The following is a 12,125-nucleotide window of genomic DNA, read 5'->3' as shown; positions in this document are numbered from 1 at the left end:
CCATCAGCTCTGCCCTTGACAGGCCAGCAGCCCACCTGTCTTGTGGGGGAGGCGAGGCTCTGCACAGAGACCCAGGTTCCCAGACAGAATCCAAGCCCAGTGACTGGCAGCTCCCGTACCCCTCCTCACCCTCCGTGGCCCCTGGAGAGGGTGAGGCTCTTTCTTCCAACTGACAGGCTAACTTCCTCATTGACCAGCCCTGCTTCTCATGCAGCCCAGCTCCCCTCCTGCCAGCTCTGGCTGGACTCAGACAACATCCCGGCCTTTCTCCTCTGATATCTTGTTTAACTGGCCACACACCCAGGCTTTCTGGTCACATCAGGTGGTGGTTTTCCTCCTCTCCCCTCTGCTCTTTTTCTCTTTCCCTCTCTGTCCTCTCCTCTCCTTTTCTCTCTTCTTACTTCCCTCTGTGCACTCCCATTCCCAAGGGACATGACACCCCCATTTCCAGGGACATCGTATACTTGAGATCTATAAAGGCCCTAAAAGACAGCAAAGGTTATAGTGCAACCCCCATATAGGGATCAAAACTCTAAAGTACAAGGCTTGCACGTTTGCTGAAGTTAGACCTGCATCTTTTTCTGTTTTCTCATTGCAAGATTCTGGATAATAAGCTTACCAAGGCTGAACTATCCTTTTTATTTTGTTGTGTGTGGGGTTGGGTGGTAAATTAGTTTTCCAGGGCTGCTTTGAAAATTTACTCCAAACTGGGTGGTTGGTTTATTTATTTTTTAAATGTTTATTTGACTGCACTGGATCTTAGTTGCAGCTCCTGGGATCTTTAATCTTTGTTGTGGCATGCGGGGTCTAGTTCCCTGACCTGGAATTGAACCTGGGCCCCGTGCATTGGGAGTGCAGACTCTTAGCCACTGGACCACCAGGGAAGTCCTATCTGGGTGGTTTAAAACAAGAGCAATTTATTCTCTCACAGTTCTGAAGGCCAAAGTCTGAAATCACAATATTGGTGGGTCACGCTCCCTCTGATGGTTCCAGGGTGGAATTCTTGCTTGCCCTTACAAATTCTGGTGGTTCCAGGTGGTTCTTGGCGTGTGGTTGGGTCACTGCAGCCTCTGCCTCTGTCTTCACATGGTCCTCCTCCTGGGCATGTGTGTCTCAGATGCCCTTCAACCTTTTCTTCTAAGGCCACTTATAACTGGATTTCGGGCCCACTCTAAATCCAATCTGATTTCATCTCAGGTCTTTACCTTAGTTATATCTATAAACATCCTTTTTCCGCATAAGACCATGTTGACAGGTTCTGGGAGGATGTAACTCTCAGGGGCCCCCCTTCCAACTTGCCTCCAAAGGGAGGACGCATTCCTGCAGAGCCGGCTGTTGCTGCAGTGATTTCGTGGGGGCAGGGTGCACAGGGACAGGGTCAGGCTGCAGGCCCATCCTAACAGGGGATGTCCCCAGCTCACCACCCCACCTGCCTTCCTGCAGGCCCCTTGCCTTTGAGCCCCAGTGTAGATATTTCCACTGGGGGAGGAGATGATGTCATTATTTCCTCATGTCCTCATTTATCCATTTACTCAACACCAACTCTGGGCATGGCACGCAGAGGGCATTGGAGGGGAGGGACAGGGAATCACACGGTCCCTGCTTTTGGTAGAAGCTGAGAGTGTGGGCAGAGCACTGCTGGTGGGAGAGTTGCGTGAGGGGAGTTCTCAGAGGAGCCCTGTTACCGAGGCCCCTCCCATTGGCTTGGTGTCCTGGCACTCTGCCGGGCGTCCAGGAGATGACATCTCGCCTTTCAGAGTCGTGGCTGTGCCACCGGTTTGCCTTCTCCCCTCCCACGTCTATAAGACAAGGGACGGCTGCTCTGTGCCGTGTGTTCTCGACAGACTTCATCTGCGCGGCAGTTAGGGTTCCGGTTCTTCCGTTCTTTGGATTGGTATGCGTCCCAAGTTCTTACTCCAGGCCAAACCCAGGGCTGGTTGTTGGGGACTAGCAGGGAACAAGATGGACCCTCACTCCCGAGGAGCATATACCACAGGGAGAAACATCGCCAAGGCTACTGCTTGTGTATTTTCTATGTTTCTCTGCGGTAGTGGCTCCAGGCTTTCACGGGAAAACAAGGGATCTGTGTGCTGGTATCTGGAGGGTCTTAGAAGGCCAGTTGGCATCATGCTCCTGCTCACAAGTCATTTCTGTGAGTAACTATTGCCCTCTTCTATTTTTAAAGTTCAAATCTCCCTGGGAGAGATAATGAATTTCTGAATTCCCTGAGCCAAGCATTCATTCATTCATTCGTTCCCTGAACAAACATTGATTGGGTCACTCTGGGCTTTGGCTCTTTGCAGATGTCGTCTTTTTTTAAAAAAAAAAATGTTTATTTGGTGGCTGCCAGATCTCCATTGCAATGCACAGGATCTTTAGTTGAGGCAAGCAAAGTCTTAGTTGCAGCAGGCGGGATCTAGTTCCCTGACCCGGGATCAAACCCTGCCCCCCTGTGTTGGAGCCACAGAGTCTTAGTCACTGCGCTGCCAGGGACGTCCCCGATGTTATCTTCTTTCATGCTTCCATCACCCCAGCAGGTGTGGACGCGCAGTGCAACCCCAGGGCCGCAGAGTCAGGGGTAGCAGAGCTGGGGTCAGCTTCCCTGTGTGTCCAGCTCAAAGCTCTCACTGGGACAGCACGCTGCACCTCCCAACCCACCCCTGCTGAGAGATAGTCTCTCTGCTGCAGGAGACCCCACAAAGTATCCCACATCCTCGGCCGTGGCGAGAAGGATGTTGATGGCTCTGCCCTCCACGTTCCTTCTCGCCTGTCCCAGCCTGTCCCATTTGTCACTGCTGGTGTTGGTTTAAAGGGCCGTGAGTTGTTTCATGTGAATGATTTACACCCCTGGCCAGCACACCGGCACATCCAGATCAGGATCAGTTACCCCACCAATGGAACTTCTCTTCCCAGAAAAAAGAAAAATGAGGTTTTGCCATTAATTTTCGTAAATGTACTATTCCTGGCGACTCCAGGAGCCATTATGGAGAAAAGAATATTCTGGCTCTAAATCATTCAAGTCCCTTTGTCATTGGGGCGGCAAGACGGCTCATCTGTAGATTTATTTCCTGTTGTTTTTCCATAGTTAACAGAGCTCGGGCAAAACCACCTCAGCCCCAGGACAGTGTAGCCAAGGGAGGTCAAGGGCAACTGAAAGAACTGAGAGTGACTGGAAAGCCAGCCCTCTGCCGCTTCCAGCCATACACACTGGTGTTGAAGGCTGTGCCTGTCAGGTTTACCCTTCGTTACTTGGGTCTGACTCTTAGCTTTCCCTTGAGCCTAGTGCTCTTTCACAAGCTGGCACCTCTGCTCACTCTTAGCTCATCCTCCAGTGACCCAAGCTAGAAAGCACAATGGCCCTTCTCTCTCCAGCTCACAGAGATTAATGGCCACACCTGCTGATTTTATCCTATTGAGGTAGTTTTCAAATCCACCCACTCCTCTTCCAACCCTGTGTCCTCTGTCTTTATTTTAATCTGCAACCCCCCTGGACTAGGCCTGTACAGTTACCTTGTATATTGGCTCCCCTCTGTTCCTGTATGCTTGCTCCTCCCTGCAGATCCTTCTAGAAGGGGCACATCTTTACTGTGTTACTCTTCTGCTAAGAAATCTTCCATGGCTCTCCTCCACTGCCTTCAGAACAGAGCCCCAGCTTCTTCCTAGAAGTCGAGCCTCTGTAGGTTTCTCTGCCTCTTAGCACCTCGCATGATCTACTCAAGCATGAAGGCCCAAGTTCTTGCCCCAATGTCAGGTTATTTCTTGACTCATCACCTTTGTTCTCATGCATCCCTCTGCCTGCCTCCTCAACTTTTCAGATTCAGATCAGGGCTCACTGCCAGGAAGCCCTCATGGTTATGTAACTCCCCTGTGTTCCCACATGGCCTTGTGTTCACCCCATTCACATAGGTTATTGCGATTGCCTATGTTCTTGTCTTCCTAGACTGGGAGTCTCTGAGATAGGGGGTGGATTTATTCGACTGTTGGTCTCCAGTTCAGGGTCAGGCACAGGATAGATCCTCAGGAATTGTTTGCTGAGTGGTTTCCACAGCATTTTGAAGTTTTACCTTTTAAGAGAACAGCTCAAAAATTATCTTAAAAGTTGGAACTTTCAGATCAGCACACTTCGGTTTACGTCCTGCTACGTGGCTGTGCCATCTCCCTGATGTTCTGGAAGATGCAGACATGTATGGACCAGAGCCTGTGCCTCTGGAGATCTCAGGATCTAGAGGAGGAGATGCGTGTGTCTCTGAATATTTCTGATACAGGCTGAGATGTGTGAGCAAAAAAGAGGAGGTGGTTTGGTAGAACCAGGAGACCTAGAGAAGTTTGCCTGGAGGATGTACCATCTGAATATCTTAAATGATGAATCAGTGTAGGCTGGCAGCTTTGGGGTGCTGTGTTTAGTGCTCAGTCATGTCCAACATGTTGCGACCCCATGGACTATAGCCTGCCAGGCACCTCTGTCCATGGAGATTCTCCAGCCAAGAATACTGGAGTGGCTTGCCATGCCCTCCTCCAGGGGAATCCTCCCAATCCAGGGATTGAACCCAGGTCTCCCACATTACAGGCGAATTCTTTACCGTCTGAGCCACCAGGGAAGCCCAGCTTTGGGGTAGCAGCTGTCTGATCATGGTTGTCTTGACCTCCAAGCAGTTATATTTGACAGATGCCTGCTGTGTGGCCAGCAATGTCCAGGTCTCCACAAAGGCAGACATAAACCACCTGTCAGGATGTAAACACAGGCTCTTCGCTTCCTCCTTTGTTTCTTCTCTTCTTCATCCTTGCAGCTCCCCCGCTAACCGCCAACTACAAAAAATCCCTACCCCCACCCCTGCCTCCTGCCATCTCCTGCTTCTCTTGCTGGGCAAGATCTCACTGGTCTGGCTGTGGACATGGAGTGTCTCTTTCTCTCTCATTTCCTCACACAATTGTTCTGGCTTATCTTGGGGAGGAGGATCTGTATTAGTTTCTCAGAGCTGCCATAACAGGTTACCAAGTACTGGTTGTCTTAAGAGAGAGGTGTGTCCTTACATGGTCCCAGGGGCCAGAAATCTGAGAGCCAGATGTCAGCAGGCCCACTGCCTCTGCAGGTTCTGGGGGAGATTCTTTCCTTCTTCCAGTTTCTGGGGGCTCCAGGCATTCCATCTCACTCCCCATCTTCACGTGGTCTTCGTCTCTTCCCCATCTCTGTGTCCTCTCTTCTCCTAAGGACACCAGGCCTCAAATTTAAAGCTCCCCTAATGTAGTATGACCTTGTCTTAACTACATCTGCAGAGACCCATTTCCAAAAAAGTTAGAGTCTCAGGTTCCAAGTGAATGTGATTTTTGGAGAGCACATCTCAGCTCACTACAGGGTTGTGGAAAGAGCACTGGACTTGAAGTGTGAGACTGCAGGTGGCCAAGTGAACACTGCAGAACCTCAGTTTTCCCTTCTGTAAAATGGGAGCAAGATACAGCTGATCTCATTGGGTGGCTGTGAGGATGAACTGAGATGGTGTACGTAGAAATGCCCAATGAGAGCACACAGTAGGCACTTAATAGATGCTACTGTGTTTTGTTTCTCCTTTCTTTTCGCTCCTGTGATGACTCTTTCTTCGTCCACTCAGACAACATCCTAAGACCACCAGCTCCGTGTGCGCATCCCACCCCCCGCCTGTGATGGCTGAGGGCCGTGCTGATGAGAGCTAGGGCTTTACAGCTTACTGCATGCTGGGCGTTGGGGTAAGGACTTTACCTGAGATCTGTCCTTTAAGCCTCACCCTTGGAGATCATTGTCCCTCTTTTACCAATAAAGAAACCAAGATTAGAGAACTGGAGCAACCGCTCCAAGGTCTACACCCCAGTCAATTGGCTGAGATAGAATCTGGACCCAGGTCTGCACTGGCTCAAACCCATTCTCTTCTTTGGAAGATTTAGACACGTGCTATTTACTCATTCAAGTACATTTTTTACAAGTGAGTCATAAAAATGAATATTGCTTTTTATTCTGTAATCTAGGGTTTCTCAGTCTTGGTGTTACTGACATTTTGGGTTGAATAACTGTCTGATATGCAGGCTGTCCTGTGCCTTGTTGGATATTTAGCAGCATCCCTGGCCTCTGCCCAGCACATGCAAGTAGCCCCACCTCAAGTCATCACAAAAATATCTCCAGACCTTGCCAGCTGTCCCCTGGGGAGCAGAGTCACCCTGTTAATAATCACTGCTCTGATCCCATCCTCTCAGTAACCCTAAGTAATGCCCACAATACTGTCCACTTTGTGTGTTTGTGTGTGTTTATGTGTGTGTTAGTCACTCAGTCGTGCCTTACTCTCTGCAACCCTGTGGACTAGCCCGTCAGGCTTCTCTGTCCGTGGGATTCTCCAGGCAAGAATACTGGAGTGGGTTGTCATGCCCTTCTCCAGGGGATCTTCCTAACCCAGGAATCTAACCCAGATCTGCTGCATTGCAGGCAGAGTCTTTACCAGCTGAGCCACCGGGGAAGCCTCCCTCATTTGACAGGTGATCAAACTGAGACTCAGGGCAGGGTCGGGGGAGTGACCTGATGTACCCCAGGTCACAGAAAAACTGCAGTAGGATCCCAAGGGTGGGAGGAAGAGACAGCCTAACCTCTAAACACAAAGGGAAAAGGCAGAAGCAGTGCCAGCAAACCCAGTCCTCACCTTCCCCAGACCCAGAGGCAACTTCACAGCGGGGTCTAATTCAGAGTGGAAAGGGAGGCCTCGCTGCAGACTATGTGCTTTTAATAATGTTTAAATAAAACATGGGAGCATGGGTGTGATCTCCACGCCGAGCCTGGCTCATCAGCAGCCCAGGCAGAGTCATAAATAGTTAATAGACAACCACTTATGGCTCTACTTCTGTTAAACTCGGCATCAATTATATATAGCTCATGAATTATGTATCTGGTGTTACTTTGGGGTATATTTTCCACCTTTGGGGGAGAAGAATGAAAAGAATGTGAGGCCTAACAGAGAAGGGATGGCTCTCTTCTGTATTGGTAAATTTCCCTCTGAGCAGGGAGCCTCGCGTGGATGCGATGGGGAGGTTCCAGCTAACTTGGGCCTGGGGAGACTCAGATCAGCAGGAGGAGAGCTGGGGTCCTGGTGTGCCAGCTGACGTTAACACCCGGCTCTCCGGGGTAGGTGGAGTCCCAGCTTGTAGTGCTTTCCAGTCTCTCTGATGCAAATCCTCCCCCCCCCCCCGCCCCGGGGCTGGTGCGCAGCCAACAGTGTGACGTCACAGAGTGCAGCATTGGGGAGCCTTGCAGAGCAGTACTGTTACCTGGCGTCTTCACCAGACAGATGTGATAGACATGAACAGCTGCAGAAGCTCTGCAGATCCCCTGCATTGGCAGGTGGGTTCTTAACCACTGCACCACCAGGAAAGTCCCACCTTTGTTTTCAGTGTGATTTATTTAATTACTTGTAAGTTGATATTATTCGACTTTTAATAATACATAGCTGTATAACAGCTGGCTCACAGAATTCCTGAACATTCAGCCATCAGCTCTTGCCAGCCAGTGAGGAACTGGTTCCAGCACATCGCAGGCTTGGTGTCTCCTTGGGGTGGGGTTGCCCTGCCCTGGTTGGGAATACAAGGAGCAGAAGCGGGGAGTCAGAAGGCTCTTAAATCACACCTCATCGCTTGCTGACTGCCTTTTTTTTTAAAGCCAGATTACACCAGTCTGACAGCTCTATCCTCTTGAGAACGTTTTTTCACCTCATGTATGAAAGGGGTGTGATCAAATTGACTCAGAAAGACTGAAGCGAGTAATCCACGCCACGCTTCTCACTCTGCCTGCCACATAACTGCCCCTCTGGCACGCTGGCTGCTCCATCTCCCCCTCTAGTTCCCTTCCTCCTGTCTTCTGAGATTTTGGCTGCAGGTGCTAAGGGCTTCAGGAAGCCCAAAGCCAGATTCTGTGTAGTTTTCATGTTCGCTTTTGCTCTGTTTTGATTTGGAGCCACCCACACACCCACCTTTCCAGACTCTAGATGAGACCATAGCCCCTCTCCCACCAGCTACACCCAGGGGCATCCACCAAACCCAGAGTTAAGGGTTTGATTTTAGAAAGCTCTCAGTGTTTGTCTCCCACCAATGACTCTGAATTTCAGAGCGTAAAGGTGAATTATTTTGGCTGGGAACTGGAGTATTTAAAAAGGCATTCCACATGGAGGGCATTTGGGGCCATGAGTAGGGTGTAAATAACACCTTTTATAGCTCTCTTGACAGGGAGATAGCTCTCCTAATTACTGCCCCGTTATCTCAGCATGATCCAAAATGACCTGACACATTTCCTAAACTCACTGTTCACATGCCACATCTCTCCCCACTAGGAACGGCCTCCTATATTCTCGGAGAACTGGCAGGGAAAACGTGGGCCTTTGTGTCACCTGGCTTGCCAGCACTGAGGGCTCCTCCTGCTTGTCTCCACACAGAGGTTTCCATACAAAAGAAACTTGTTCCTAAAAAGGACTTAGAACCTCGTGTCACCAGCCCCAGATGTATTTCTGAAACATGAATTTTCCTGAGCTCTCCTGATCCCAGGTGGTGAATGCACTGGCCTCAATTCAAGAGATGTTATCATCTAATGAAATGAGTTTCTTTGCCTCTGAGATGAGATATCTAGATAATAAAATCTATTACGGGAAGCCTACCTAGGAGTAATTGGGTCTATTACTCCCTGACTTATGGCTTTGTTTCTGCATCAAAAACAGGCTCTCCAGTAATTAATCAGAATTTAAAGTTGCTAATACCAATTACACACAACCTGTGGAGTCTGGAGATGGCAAACTGAAGAGCAAATACTAATCTCCTCCCCAGAGACTTCATCAGTTGAACTCTTGTCACTTTAGACTCACTGGAAATTAGAGTAACTTAACTCCCCAAAGTTAATTACTTTATAAAAGGTGAGGGAGGAGGAGATATTGATTGAATCGTACAGGTGTACATTAAATTATTAAAATAAATCCAATTGAAATTGTTTAGATGAGGTTAAGCCACACTTAATTGTGTGTCAGAGAGGCTTGGGAAGGTCAGTCTTCACAACCGAAAAAGCACAGTCACTGTCCCAATTGAACATCTTCAGGAGATAGTGATCCCAGGGAGCCCCTAGTCAGACTCAATGTTTTAAATTCATTTCCAAACTATAATTTGGCTTGAAAGATAATTCATCTCTTTCTAGTGCTTTCTTTTTTCTTCTTTGGCTGAGCTTAAACAGCGAGAAAATAGAAGGAGATCTCAGAACTTGAGGATAAAACAAGCAGTGGTAAAGAAAAATTGGCTGATTTGGAATTGCAAGTATAGTGGAATAAAAATGGATGACTGAACTGGTCTAAGTTACAGCTCTTTTGGTTATAAGTGGCAGAAACAAACCTCAAATTGGCTTTAGCAGAAGGGAATTTATCACTTATTCTAATGAACTGGTCCTTTACAGAAAAAAAAATATTTTTGCTTACCTTTACCCTTGAACATGAAATTAAAAGATGCTCGCTTCTTGGAAGAAAAGCTATGACCAACCTAGACAACATATTAAAAATCAGAGACATTACTTTGCTGACAAAGGTCCGTCTAGTCAAAGCTATGGTTTTTCCAGTAGTCATGTATGGATGTGAGAGTTGGACCAGAGAGAAAGCCGAGTGCTGAAAAATTGATGCTTTTGAACTATGGTGTTGGAGAAGACTCTTGAGAGTCCCTTGGACTGTAAGGTGATCAAACCAGACAATCCTAAAGGAAATCAGTCCTGAATATTCATTGGAAGGACTGATGCTGAAGCTCCAATACTTTGGCCACTTGATTGCAAAGAACTGACTCATTGGGAAAGACCCTGATGCTGGGAAAGATTGAAGGCGGGAGGAGAAGGGTACAACAGAGGATGAGACGGTTGGATGCCATCACTGACTCAATGGACATGAGTTTGAGCAAGCTCCGGGAGTTGGTGATGGACAGGGAACCTTGGCGTGGTGCAGTCCATGGGGTCGCAGAGAGACCCAACTGAGCAAATAAGCTGAACCCTCAAACATGGCTTGGCACATACTAGGCATAAAAAAATCTTTCCTGGTGGCTCAGAGGGTAAAGTGTCTGCCTGTAATGCAGGAGACCCAGGTTCTATCCTGGGTCAGGAACATCCCCTGGAGAAGGAAATGGCAACCCACTCTGGTATTCTTGCCTGGGAAATCCCAGGGACAGAGGAGCCTGGTAGCTACAGTCCATGGGGTCGCAAAGAGTCAGACACGACCGAGCGACTTCACTTTCACTTTCAGGCATAAAAAAATGCACACTGAACAAAGCCTAACAGAAGTGGCAGAGAACTTGGAGTCAGGAGACTGGGTGCAAACCTCAGTGTCGTCACTTCCTATCGTGTGACTTTGGTCCAAACGCTCATCTTCCGTGTCTCTGTCATCTTATAAAATAAGGGTAATTATTGCAAGTCCCTCACAACATTTCAGGGAAGATTTAATGAGAAAATGCACTTAAATGCTTATCACAGTGCCTGGCACAAAGCAAACGCACTTTCACATCCTCATCATTATCATTGTCTTAATCTGTTCTGGCTATTGTGATGAAATACTGCAGACCGGGTGTCTTCTAAACAACAGAAATTTAGCACTCATAGTTCTGGAGGTTGGAAAGTCCAAGGTCAGGTCACCAGCGTGGTTGCACTTCTGTGAGTGTTCTCTTCCTGGTTCATAGCTGGGGCCTTCTTGCCATGTCCTCAAGTGGTGGAAGGGTCGAGAGCTCTCTCTGCCGTCTAATCCCATTCATGCTGGCTCCATCCTCATGACCTAATCACCTCTAAAGGCCCCACCTACAAATACCATCGCCTCAAGGGTTAGGATTTGAACAGAGGAATGAAGTGCAGGCAGACATTCAGACAAGTGGTCATCATCACTGTCACCTCCATCATCACCACGACCACCATCAGCATCCTAATGGCCATCCTAATCACCACCTCCCACCATCATCATCAAATCACCACTACCACCACCTCACTATCACCACCGTGACCACCATCCCCACCACCACCATCATTTTCATTACCATCACCGCCACCACCACCACCATCCTCATTCTCATCACCACCACCAGCATCACCATGAGGGGGAGACCTAGCACAGAGAGCACAGAAGAGCCCCTTGGGGAACAGACAGGCTCTGAGCTTCCGAGCAGAGGTATAAGCCTAGGCAGTGGGTAAATCATTTCCAGTTGGACAATTCTGGGAATTATCTCCCCCACGTGCTACGTCCCCCTTGTGACCTGGGTTCCATAGATGCCTCTTTATCTGTGCTCAGTGTCCTGGGCTCCAGTCTCATTGGGATTTTGTTCTTTGCCCAGTCTTGCCTTGCCTGCATTCCAGGTAAGTGACATGGAGCCCATCCTGCTGCATGTCACCTCTGCCACACTCCCGCTCAGATAATTAGAATCAACACGTTCATTTCTCTAACAGCATTCTCCTCTTCCCTCTTGAAAAGTTTTCAAATGGAAGAAGAAAGGCAGAAACAAGCTCCATCTGTCCTTGTTCAGACAATTTGCAGCTGTCCACAGCTGACATCCACCCAGCTGGGCAGCCGAGCCAGGCTTCCTGTTCGCTTTTGGTGGGAGGTGACACGGTCGATGCTGTTATTAAAGTTTGGCAGTGGTTTAGACACACAGCATCCTGCTGGAGGGAGGCTTAAAAACAAACACTCGGGGAATCTTTCAGACTCCAGCCTTTGTGAGCTAATTGCTTGGCGGGTAGGAAAAAAAAGACGACTGATGTGACTTCTCAACAAACAAAAGGAAAAGAACTCAGGAAATAAGATGGTTTTCACTTCTTCCTGAGAGTGTGCCCAAATTTCAAGAGGTTGCACCTAGGTAGCATTGAAATGCTCTCTGCTGGGGATCAGTAAATGTTTTCTGTAAAGGCCAAGGTAGTAAATAGTTTAGACTTCTGCAGGCCTTACTATATCTGTCACAACTGCTCAACTCTGCTATAGCACAAAAGCAGCTAGAGAATGAACAATGAATGTTCCAATAAAACTTTATTTATAAACACAGGCACAGGCCAGATTTGACCTGAGGAGCTGGAGTTTGCACCTTGTTTGAAACAGAAGTTGAAAGGGTTTCATCAAGTGTTGGGATTTGCA

At 48.4% G+C, this 12,125-nt stretch overlaps 1 protein-coding gene and 1 long non-coding RNA gene across 15 annotated transcripts in view; both read left to right on the top strand.

The window, feature by feature from the left end:
• MYO18B (myosin XVIIIB) overlaps nucleotides 1-12,125 on the top strand; it is a 242,951-nt gene that overhangs the window by 180,878 nt on the left and 49,948 nt on the right. The window lies entirely within an intron of this gene.
• On the top strand, nucleotides 7,223-8,656 carry LOC145526679 (uncharacterized). The gene is made up of 2 exons (XR_014069069.1): nucleotides 7,223-7,354; nucleotides 8,337-8,656. It is a non-coding gene; the product is annotated as an uncharacterized LOC145526679 (long non-coding RNA).

The sequence above is a fragment of the Giraffa tippelskirchi genome, chromosome 11, assembly GCF_054371585.1.
Source record: "Giraffa tippelskirchi isolate mGirTip1 chromosome 11, T2T-mGirTip1v1.2.pri, whole genome shotgun sequence".
Classification (NCBI taxonomy): Eukaryota; Metazoa; Chordata; class Mammalia; order Artiodactyla; family Giraffidae; genus Giraffa; species Giraffa tippelskirchi.
This window is presented reverse-complemented; position numbering and strand designations above follow the sequence as displayed.